Source organism: Parasteatoda tepidariorum, chromosome 7 (assembly GCF_043381705.1).
Source record: "Parasteatoda tepidariorum isolate YZ-2023 chromosome 7, CAS_Ptep_4.0, whole genome shotgun sequence".
NCBI lineage: Eukaryota > Metazoa > Arthropoda > Arachnida > Araneae > Theridiidae > Parasteatoda > Parasteatoda tepidariorum.
The window spans coordinates 38348205-38360933 of NC_092210.1; positions in this window are offsets into that span (position 1 = coordinate 38348205).

Genomic DNA, 12729 nt, shown 5'->3' on the forward strand with positions numbered 1-12729 from the left:
GAATAAATAACCTCTAAGACATAGAACTGAAATTACAAAGTTTAATATAACGATAAAATAGTTCTTCAACTTAAATTCGAATCATAAAACAAATCAGTAAGTATTAGTCAAATAAGGAAAATGATTCAATCTGTAAAAATCTGAAACCTATTTTTGAAAGCTATCAGCTTTATTTTAAAATTCTTGCACGGAGAAAAAAATTCTTGTTGAATTACAGCACAGTATGGTAATGACATTTCTAATAAAAATAAAACTTAAAAAAAAACTATTCAGGAAATAAAACCAAAATATACGGTATTTAAACCATTCATTTGATAATTTTTCCTTTCTTATGATAACAGTTTACCGGAAATTATGGTTTCAAAAATTATAGTTCTTATTGATAAACATTTAGTAAAAAAATACAAAACTAAAAGGTAAATTTAATCGAACAAATGCTTTTTATTCCCTGTTCTAATGTACCATGATGCAACTACCAAGTTTTTAAAAATTTTCTCACATATTATAAAACAATATTTTATTGTTAATTTTACCAAATTCGTAACCAAAGCCAATTGAAAAAAATTACGGTAATTTTTGGTGTTCCCATAGATCCTGAAACGCAATAAATTTTACCATATTCTGATAGTTTTGACTGTACTTTTTCTCTCAATATGGTTGTTAAATAAGAAAGAAAAGAAACATTTTTAAAATTATAATGTGTACTTGTTTGATTTTTTATTAATTTGAAGCACTTTTCATTTTTAGCAATTTGTTAAAAAATTGAATGCTGCAATAGAACCCACATAAAAGCCATGAGTATAGTAAAAAATGTACTGAGTAAGGAAAAAAATAAATTTCAATTGACAATCAATACAATAAAATCTATGTTTTTCTTAGTGTTGCTTTTATCACATTTTTGGTGCACCCAATTTAAATATTTCTAATCTAACAACTAAACAATATTGACTTTTAAAAGTAATTTTTTCGTTTAAAAAGAAATTTTAAACTTAAAACTATCAAACAATTAAAAAGGAAATTTTCTCAATTAATTACTCTATTATTACAATATGAGTGCAATACTTACTTTACAATATGATTACAAATTGTAATTGAAGAACTTCGTGGAGATTTGTTGTAGAGTACTGAAATATTAGGAAATATAGTTGTGATTGAAGAAAAATTTTAGATTGTATTATAAAATTATTTATTACATATCATTTGTGTAAGTAAATGTATTGTAGATATGTGTAAAATAATAAACTGTGTTTTGTTATTTCCTCGTTTTGTTCAATTATTAAGAGCGGTTTTGTTCAATTATTATATACTGAAGCGGAGTAAAATAAATTTTAGCTTAAATTATTTTCAGAACTTTATAAATTGCATAAAACTGTATTTCAAATTTTTTAATAAGCACTAGTTTTAATAATCAGTTACAAAACAAGCTTCCTTTATATTGATATTCAATTAAATTTGTAAAAAATATTAAATTCCAGAGCATCAAGATATGCTGATGTGACATGGGACGAAATAATTGTGGAATTTTCAAGATTGAATTTATGATCAAGATTCCAACAACGTGCAGTAATAGATAGTATCTAGTATTCTTGTCAAGAGAAATCTCAGAATAAGACAGAGAATTTTTTTGGAATTGGATAACGGAAATCTTGTTTAAGTCTTGAAAATGGGCGCCTATTATTGAACGCTTGAAACACGTAGACGGTTCTTTCCGATTTATATGCTTTTAAAGCGAATGAAGTTTTTAATCAAGTAATATCTTTCAGCTTCAGTTTCTTACGATAATTTATTTATTTTATTGTAATAGTTCATAACGAATTAAAAATTGGAAATAACCTAATTTAAACACGAGTCATAATTTTCACTTGAGAAATTGAAATCATTAAATAATATGGAAAATTTATTTAACTCTTACTTAAAAACCTCTATTTTATATACTTATTTTTTTCTTGAAAGAGAAAAAATAATGTAAGACTTTAGTTACATCTAAAATTTTAAAAGCTGTAATGGTCTAAAGAAGACAAGTGAAATAGCAAAAAAGAAACATTTTCATAAAATTGTATTTACCGAAATAAATCCGAAAGTCCACTACTCAAATTCAAGAAAACTGCTCAGACGTATGTAAAAATATGCGAAATCCATTGAAAAAGATAAATAAATAAAATTTCTCTAAAAAAAAATATTGATTCTCATTTTGAAAATTAAAGTCAATGAGTAGAATTTGACAAATAATCTAATGCTGACTTTCTTTTTTTTTTCAATCTTTATGCAATTCTAATTCTAAGTTTTAAAATATTTGTCTCTTCAAAAAATTAGAGCTTTGAAGACTTTTTGACATCTTTGTTTTTTTTACCCCCCAGGAAGAAGAAATATTCGGGTAAAATTGACGTACTGTATGATATTGACCTTTCTGGTTAAAAAAAATTATAATTAGGGTTAATAAAACTAAAATATACGCTATTTAAACCATTCATTTGGTAATTTTTTTCGTTTATATGGTAACGGCATGCCGAAAATTCTGGTTTCGAAATTATTGTTCTTACTACCACACATTTAGTAAAAAATACAAAACTAAAAAATAAATTTAATCTAATAAATTATTTTTATGCCATGCTCTAAGGTATCATGATAAAATTACCAAATTGTATTACATATTATAAAATCATATTTAATTGTTAATTTTACCAAAATCATTATCAAAGCTCATTGGTAAATTCTATCGAGCTTTTTGGTGTTCACATAGAGCCAGAAACATGGCTCATTTTTGCCATATTCTGGTATTTTGGACAATACATTTTTTTTGGAAGTTTATGCTACATCTAAAGTATTTGCAAAAGCTCGTCGGTATAAAGCTCTTCAGTAAAAATTAATGAGATTTTTGGTGTTTCCACAAGTCAGAAATACGGTAAATTTTACCGTAATCTTGAAGTTTTGATCGTGTAAATTAATTCGTGTGAATTTAAAGCACTTTTATTGCTTGCCATAAAGATATCAAATTTTCCTTTAATTGAAAGATGACCACATTAAACATGTTAAATAATGACAACCGTAAGCATAATTTAGTTAACTGATAGTTTTGATAATTGGAAAGCATACGAAGCAGGTTGGAAGCACTAAGCAAACAAAATATAGGTACAACGCTACTTTAGGCGTGCAGGCAACGAGCAAGCCCTGAATTTTCAATCAAAACAATAATGTTTCAAAGCAATAAATTAAGCAGCAAAAATTCTTTATTAATGATTTATAATAGAAAAATGTATTATTTTGCTTTCCAAAAAACAATTAATCGGATCCAGTTGCTGTAACCATTGAAATTATAGTTAAATCATAAACAATATCACACTGAGAATAAAATAAGATCAAAGGTACCAGAATAAGATAGAATTTACCATGCTTTTGGATCTATGAGAAAACCAAAAGGCTTGGTATTTTTTACCAAAGTGCTTTGGTAATACCATTCGTAAAACTAAAAATAAAATAAGGTTTTATAATGCGTGAAAAAATTCGGTAAATGTAGTAAAATTTGGTAGTTTTATGATGATATAACCATTAAACCATTTATTCGATGAAATTTACTTTTCTGTTCTGTATTTTTTATTAAATATGTAGTAATAAAAACTAAAATTTTGAAAACCAGAGTTTCCGGTAAACCGCTACCATATAAACCGAAAAATTACAAAATAAGGGCTTTAAATACCGTTTTATTTTGGTTTTATTAGTCATAATTATGATGTTGTTTTTTTAACTGGAGATGTCATTACTATATAGAACGGTAATTTTACTATATTTATTTTCTATACACCTGTATAGTTTCTAACCTGAAATTTTATCACAAAATATAATTTTATTAGTTAAAGTAAATATAATTTTCAATTTTTACACTTTTCTTAATTTACTACGCATTTGACGCGAAAAGGTTTTAAGATTTTTCTAAAACTAAATGAAAATTTTTTTTTTATTCCTTCAACTTTTAACTTTTATTCCCAAAGATGCTATAGTGGTCCCTATAAGGACCCCAGGAGCTATATGTGGGGTATGCTTCATAGGTTTGAAAATCTAAAACTCATTATAATTGGTTGGAGAGTGTAGAAGTTCAATGAACACATAAAAGTTAATCTATTCTTGGGATTATAATTGCGTACGTTGCAACGCTTCCTAATGTTTCAAAATATAAAAAATTCAATGATATAACTCATTCACTCATTCATCAACCAAAAAAAAATAGCTTTGATTATGAAAAGAAAAAACACTTTTTAAGGTGAGATCTATTATACTTTACTTCATCTATTTAGAAAAATGTCCACATATATCTATTTATATAGTAAATGTTTTTCCTTAAATTTCTTTAATGTTATGGAAAAAGAAACTAATAAGCAGGGCTAAAGAGAATAGAAGGGCTGGTTCAGTCCTTTGAAGTATCTCTCGCCGCGCCGATCCTCCGACGTCACTCTAGTGACGTCACTTTGGCGCAAAGCTCGCACTTTTACTTCAAGAACGGAGCGTTTGGCCTTACTAGCTCTAACTAATATTGGATCATTTCTTTTCGCGAGATATTCTAAGACATTTGTTATTTTCTATAATGACTTTCCTCAGTTTTTGCAGTGAATTTACAAGAATTTAAAACTATTATCGAAATGCCAGTTNTAGATAAGCATATAGTACGGTAATTTTACTATATTTCTTTTCCATACACCTGCAAAATTTTAAACTGAAATTTTATCAGAAAATATAATTATATTAGTTAAAGTAAATATAATTTTCAATTCTTACACTTTTCTTAATTTACTACGCATTTAACGCGTTAACGCGAAAAACTAAATGAAAAGAAGAATTTTTATTCTTTCAACTCTTAACTTTTATTCCCAAAGATGCTATAGTGGCCCCTATAAGGACCCCAGGAGCTAAATGTGGGGTATGCTTCATAGGTTTGAAAACCTAAAACTCATTATAATTAGTTGGAGAGTGTAGGAGTTCAATAAACACATAAAAATTAATATATTCTTGGGATTATAATTGCGTACGTGGCAACACTTAATAATGCGTCAAATGATAAAAAAATTCAATGAGTTATAACCAAAAAAAATAGCTTTGATTATGAAAAGAAAAAAACACTTATTAAGGTGAGATCTATTATACTTTACCTCATCTATTTAGAAAAATGTCCATATTTATCTATTTAAATAGTAATGTTTTTCCTTAAATTTTTTTAATGTTATGGAAAAAGATATTAAGAAAGCGTACTAGCTAATAATTACTAATTTTTCTTAGAATACTATTAATTAAAAAAGATTTCGCTGCATTTTCTGATTCTAAAAATCCACTGTCACTACCAAAATTGAAAAAAAAAATATTTTGGGTTATTTTTTACAGTTACATAGCATGATGGGAGAAAAACAATTTTTCAGTTTGTATTTTATGAAATTTACGTTTATTTTGATTTTAAACTTCAAATTTCCCACTTGGAAAAAAATAAAACCCAGTTAAAAAAATTTGCTATTAAAGGAAATAAATTTTCAAATCCATATGCTTAGATTTGGTAAAATAGTGCCTAACTTGTTCTTAAATGAATAGAAAATTATAGCATTGTTGTACAAAGTGCAAGAAGAAATTTCTCAGAAATTATGCATGCAGATTGTTTCGCAGAAAGAATTGCGAAATTTCTTAAACAAGATTGAATTAGATTTTTAAATAAAATTAAAAATAGAAAAACAAATTATGCTATACCCATTTTTTTTAACTTAAAACATTTCAGAAAAAAATGGTTCGTATCAAATTGTTTTTATAATTCCTATTTGCAATTTTTTTTTTAAATTTTTATTTGCTGTTATTTTTTCAGAATGCTAGAAATTTAATTTCATATCATTTAATTGAATTTTTGTATGTGTTACTATGCTTTTAGGATGCTACTATTTCCTGTTAGTGCGTGAAATTGCATTTTTGGAATGATTATTTTTAAGCTTTTCTGCATTTTTAACTGTTTATATTTTCATGCTAGACTATAAAAGATTCCGGATCAAATTACTGTATTAAGTATCAGTTCTTTGGGTGTGCCATCCGTAAAATCCATTTTAGCGCAAAATCCAATAATTATACTTTAATTATTGCTATAAAAATTGCGCTATATTAAATTTCTTGTTCCGTAAAATTTTCCGGTAAAATGAATTTTACGGTTAAAAGTATCGGCAACCTGAATGCCGGTACTTTTTATCGTAATTTAATCCAAAGTTTTTTATAAAGTAGTCTTCGAAATTTGATTTCAAATTATTTGAATGAGCAATACTTTTATACATTTTAGTTGCTGCTATTTTTGCGAGAGCTGGAATATTAATTTTAAATCATTGAAAATTGCACGATTTTTACTATTTTCTCACTTTTTTCAACTTTTTCCACACTCAACCACACTCTATTTAACCCTCTTTAATTCGTGTATATTTTGCAGGTGACCAAAATTTATGTTCAAATTATTCGAATGAGTTCTATCAACCAACTTTTTTCTTTGATCCTAAATATCTACTACTTTTTTCTGGTGATCGAGCTTCCACTGTCTGTATCGAATCAGAACACTCACATTAAAAGAGTGGTGATACGTGCATCAAGTATCAAACGATTCATCTATGGCTCAACTCCTAGCAGGAGTAACCGTTTAGAAATACATAAAAAAAAAGAAACCTAAAACTCAGAGCAATTCATTCGTTTCGAAACCGTAACTACGCGTAAATGGGATCACGTCGAACTCATAACCCATAATGCAGTACCATCTCTGACAAAGTCGGAAAAACCCATTTTCACTTGCCGGACAAATCCATGGGATTCTTTATGGTGTCCATTGTCGGTGGGAGGTATTAAGCTAAATCCGGTTGGGCGCCGGATAGGATGTTTCCGGATCTTATTTTCGGTGGATGCGGTTTCAAAAGATAGATAGGTGGATAAGTTAAAGTGACATTTATCTATATATTATTTTAAGTTGTAGCGGTCAAATGTGCACTTTAGCGCAAGTGAGATTTTAAGTTGAAAGTTGAACGTTTGAAGGTTTAGAATCAAAATTGCATTTTACATCTTATGCATATTATTATTTTTTTGTTTGAAAAGAAGAAGATAAGGTTATTTCCTAATGCATAAAAAGTATTTTCTTAAAACTGCTTTGTTTTAAGTTAGAATTTTACAATGGAACTTGAAAAAAAAAAACATTTTCAACAATTGATGTTTAATGCAGAAACAATCAATGACGAAAATAAAATAATATACTGCACTTTTTAAATGTATATTTAGTATTAATAAGCTTAAGTGTTTTTTAAATATTGTTTCAAAATCTTTAAACAAAAGTAAAGTATAGCATTTCCGCAATTTAAATATGAGGCCCAGGGGATCATGTAGCCTGGCCAGGGGTCTTGGGCCAGGGGATTCGTAACCAATGACTTTATCGTGGCAATGCGGTTAGCACTGCTCCCAGTCCACATTTACTTCCCAGATAAGCTAGTAGTCATTGATCTAAAGATGGGTGAACTTTAAGCCACCACTGGGGATCGAACCTCAATTATTCTCAATGACAGTTCAGTGCCTTAACAACTGAGACATCAAGGCTCAAAATCTTTAAATAGTCATTTCAGAATCCTTTCTTTTTCAAAACATTAAATTGTTACAGTGAAAGCGATTTTCTATATCTTTTAATAAGATTTGTTTTCAGTTGCAAAAAAAAAAACTAAATAATAATTTTAAATAAATTAAACTCTTGTTGACAAATCTGATAACCTTTAGCAAAATTTTGACACGAACTCCTGTTCTTGTAATAAAACGCTAATTTATATGAATCTTTTGTCAAAACTGTCGATGTTTTTTGTTCTTCTGTACTGTAAAACCTGTAGCATAATATCTCTTGGAATTTGGAGTTAAAAATTGTTTTTGATTGAACTCTTCATTTTTAGGTTAACATCAAGTCAAGCGTCTGTACATACTAAAATAGCGTAATTAAATCTAAACATCAATAAAGGATTATGGTTACATCAACCGCATTCACACCATTCGTGAATTATTTTCGCTTCCGAAAAAGCCAATTTTGGCGAACTATAGATATTGTCAATAGATAGTTAACTCTGTATTTCGAAGCCCTGTCGCCAAGAAAAATAAAAAAGTCATAGTTTAAATGCCTTACACTTGAAGCAATGCGATGATTTCAAACTATATATATAATCTTGCCGTGAAGAATTATATCTGGTCTTTAAAACAGACTAATAACTTAAATATTTTAAAAATTATTAAACTTTTTTAAAAATCGCCAATTTTGCTATATTTTCCGTCTAGATGAAAATTATCAAAATAAAAGCCTCATTCTCAGTTTTTTCAAATTTTTATACGCCCAAGCAATGCAGCACTGAAGTAAGTTCTTAAATATTAAAAAATTAGATCACAAACGCTTTTTATTTTCACAAAACAGTTGCTTTTCTCCATATTGACGTTTTGAGCCGTTTTTAAAATAAGCCTAGACAGTGCTGGCTTTAGATAAGCTAAACTTGACCAAACAGTCATGAGTAACAATTGAACGCTGAAAAACGTTAACTTTTTTTTTCATTGAGTCATAAAGATAATTATATATTAGTTTTAAATGTGTGCCAACTGTATTAACTAGTTTTGTTTAGTTAGTTTCACTGAAAAAAACATCTCAACATATCTTGAATTATTATTTATACCGAAAAGGAAATTCAGTTATCTAAGAAACTAATTAATAAGTATAGTTGAAAAGTCTATGCTCCTTTTAATGAAATATTTCCGTTAATCAAATTCCTTTAAAAATGATTATCGAGTTTCTAATATTATTTATAATTACATTATTTATAATTACATTATTTATGATTATATTAATTATGATTACACTAATTATGATTACATTAATTATGATTATATTAATTATGATTATATTAATTATGATTACATTTATTGCGATTATGTTATTTATGGTTATGTTAATGAAACTTATTAAATTAATTATGATTATATTTTAAGATTTTAAATGTCTAATTGATCAGCACACAAACAATCTGAAAAAGGCAGTACTAGCCTCTTCAGATATTCTAGATATGCAGCAATGTTCAGTCTTTCTTGAGTCAACTTTTAAGAAATTCTTTCTTCAATATTAACAAATATTTCATAAGACAATAAAGGTGAATGCACTGTACCAAAGATTTCTGAACTACTGCTGTAAATCATATTGCTTTTGAAATTTCAAACTTATAAAAATCAAATCTGAACCAAAAAATGTAGAACTTTTTTTAAATGTTGTAAAAATTGAAAAAAATAAAAATTTAATAATTCTTTCGAAGCAACTACGCTATAAAAAATGGATGCGCTTATTTCACTAAAGGTTGTGTCCGTTTTCGGCATAAGCGTTTCCTGGTATAGGCTCAGAGAAAAAATTTCCTCAAAGTTACGAAATAACTATACTCTCTTCTTCGAAGTAACAAATTTCGTCAAAATTAAAGAAATATTTCATCGTTCCATTCCTCCCCCCCCCCCAAAAAAAAAAGCCTAGTTGCGCCTAATGTATGTTGTTCTAATGCATCACTTTATTGTGGTTACCATATAAGTGGATCAACGTCACCCAAACAACACAAAGAAGGACAAATAGAGCAAAGAGATAAATTATACACACTCCCGACGCAGGACTGAAGCTTCGCATCTTTCTGGCACGAGACCGAGTCCTCTACCACAGTGTTCCCCAACCTTTTTATCCCCACGGACCAGTCAACTTTTGATAATTTTACCGCAGTCCGCTGGGAGATTGGCGTTCATTGTTCATATTTTAGATTGTTTTGATTTATTAATTTTAATTTAATTGTATTTAAATATGCCTTCGAAATAAAATACAGCTACACCGAAAAATAAATATAAAGTGATTTAATTTTTTAACTTACTAGAACGTTAAATCAAAGAGAACCCTGAGCTTGTTTCTTTGCAATGAGACGGTTCCATCTGGGGGTAATCGGAGACAATAACACCCGAAGATTGTTGCTTATGTCCAGTTTATTCCATTGCTTTGTTTTGGTTGCTGTTACTGTTCTTTATTAGTTCCAATGTAAACTTCGAGCAGCATTTTCGTGTTTTATTTATGATATTTACAGTTATGATAGTTAATTTTTTTATTGAAACTAAATGAAAAAGAAAATAGTTGAGGTGTTGTTTTCTTTTTTACTTTTTAAAACATTAAAAAATTTATGTCACTACATTCAGGAGCCCCCTTTTTTTTAAATAAATAAAACTTTAATGAAACACAGATATTTTTAATTTGGGGTATAAACCTAGGTACTTAAATTCAGTTTCAATTAAATGGACTGGGGGTTGGGGAACTCTGCTCTACCACACATTCATGCCGATTGACTTGATTCGTCACTTTATTTTCGATCGTCTAGCCTTCAATCTAATTTCATCATTCTAGTTAACGATCTCCCACAATGCACTGCGATGAGGTCCCGAGATGAGAAACATTTTCATTACATATTTGAGAGTTCACATTTTGTCACAAATCACGTAATTTCATGACGAAATGATTCTCAAAATCAACGAAATACAGCTGAATTGTTTAAAAGTTTCAGTTCAGAGAGTAAAGCTCCAATCTCCTTGCATTTAACTAAATTGTAAATATTTTCCTTGACATGTTTATTCCTGTTAGCACACGATTAATCAGAATCAAAACACTCTAACAAGAAAACTACCGCAGCGCGTAATTCGACACTTTAATATCCTAAGTCCGTCTAAAGGACATCCGAGAAGGCTCTTCAAGCCAAGCGATTACCCTTCTTTTCCTTTTCCCATTAATAAACCTTATAATAAGACATAGCCGATCCAAGGACATATACTCATTCTAATATATACCCGGGCAAACGATCTCCCGACTCTCCCATTTCCCTTTAAATGCGAGGGAAAGACCCGGGAAAAAAGTCGCTTAGTCACTAGGGTCAGAGTTCAGGATCAAGCCGAGTGAGGACATTATTAAGAGCAGCTGATGTCGCATAAAGCTGACTTGTCTTTTCCCGTTCTGACCCCGGGATCAACCCCCAGTGGCTAGTTTGTGTCAGTCGCCCGTCGCTCCAGGAATAACAATTTCCTCGCCCGAGTTCCCGTTTTATATAGATATATGAAGAAGGGAGGTTGCATTGCAGGCGGCGATAAACTCCTTCGCCAAGTTTTAACTCCATGCAAACTTTGCAGTCAAGCAAAGTATGCATAAAAGTAAGAAATATTAAAGCGTATAAGTAAAACGGTATACTAAATACTGATATATCATTTTATTTTTTCTATCAATATATTTTGACACTGATAATGCAATTACTTGAGATACTTTTATAAAGCTAAAAGATATACTTTTTTTTACTAATTTACATATGTGTATTATTAAAACATCAGTGCAAAGTTGATTGCATCCCTGTTAATTAACATATTGAAGTACAATAACTAGCCACCTTCAGTGACCAATCTGGCCTCATTTATGAACTTATCACGCAATGGCAAATGGTGATGATGATGTGACATATATCTATGATTGATAAAATAAAAATATAAAGTGAAAATGTAAACTAACTGTATTTTAAACATAATTAAACTGAGCAAAAAGTAAAAATGGGAAAACTTTAAGTATCAAGAAACTTCATTTCTGGTGTTCCCCGATTTCTTACAAAATTAAATTCACAGAACTCCGAAATCAAAAGCTCACAAAATTCCGATATAAACAAACAAATAATACCAAGTTGCTATCTTTTACAACAAAAAAAATTTACTGATCATCATACATCATAATACCCTTACAATAAATGCCAAATAAAACTACAAAAAAAAAAGAATTAATAAATAAGTAAGATAAAATAAAATACTGGGTTTAAATTTGAATGCGATTAGAAATTAATTACCGAGGTTTATACGAAGTGAATTAACTGTTCGCAAAAAAATCTATTCAAATATATATTCGCCTTATAATCTATGACATCAAAATAAGTACTGATATTTACATAATTCAATGAAATTAATAATTATTGTTAATAATTATATTTTACTCTTTGCAACTTAATCCGTTCTTAACTTGGTTAAATATTTATACCTATGCATTTAACTAGTTATTTTTTACCTGTCAGTTACACCTGGCATATCAAAAGTTAGACCTAGCATGTAATTATTTGCAAATGAGATCAGCATTCATGATCAATTATTTTTTTAAAAGAAACAAATAAAAAAATAAGGCTTGACCAAACGTTATCCCCTGCCAAACGCTTTGAAGCATGTATTATATGAATTGAATATTCACCATCTATTCTAAGAAAACAAACAATCCCTACCGGAAGTCTAGAAGTTTTTTTCTGACTTCATAGCATTGGCGTGACTATTTCTTTTATGACGTTCCGGGTTTGTATATACTCGGAATACTCACTTATTCTAAATTTAATTTTTGTGTCGTGTTTTTGAGAAAAAAATGTGTTCTTCATATTTTAGAATATTAGATGAAGATATGAAAAAAAAGTACTTAGGGAGTTTATTTATTTATTTTGCGTACTACAATACTTATTGCGTTTAACTTCTAAGCTCAATTATTTATTTCATCGGTACACATATTATCAAAAACAAAATGAAAATACTAAAGTATTATCTCCATAGGAGCAAATATACACAAACAGCAAATTTTGAAAAAAAGATAGAAAATGAATGTCCTCAAAAGATTTATTTAACAAATCACTTTCACAAGCTTTTAACATC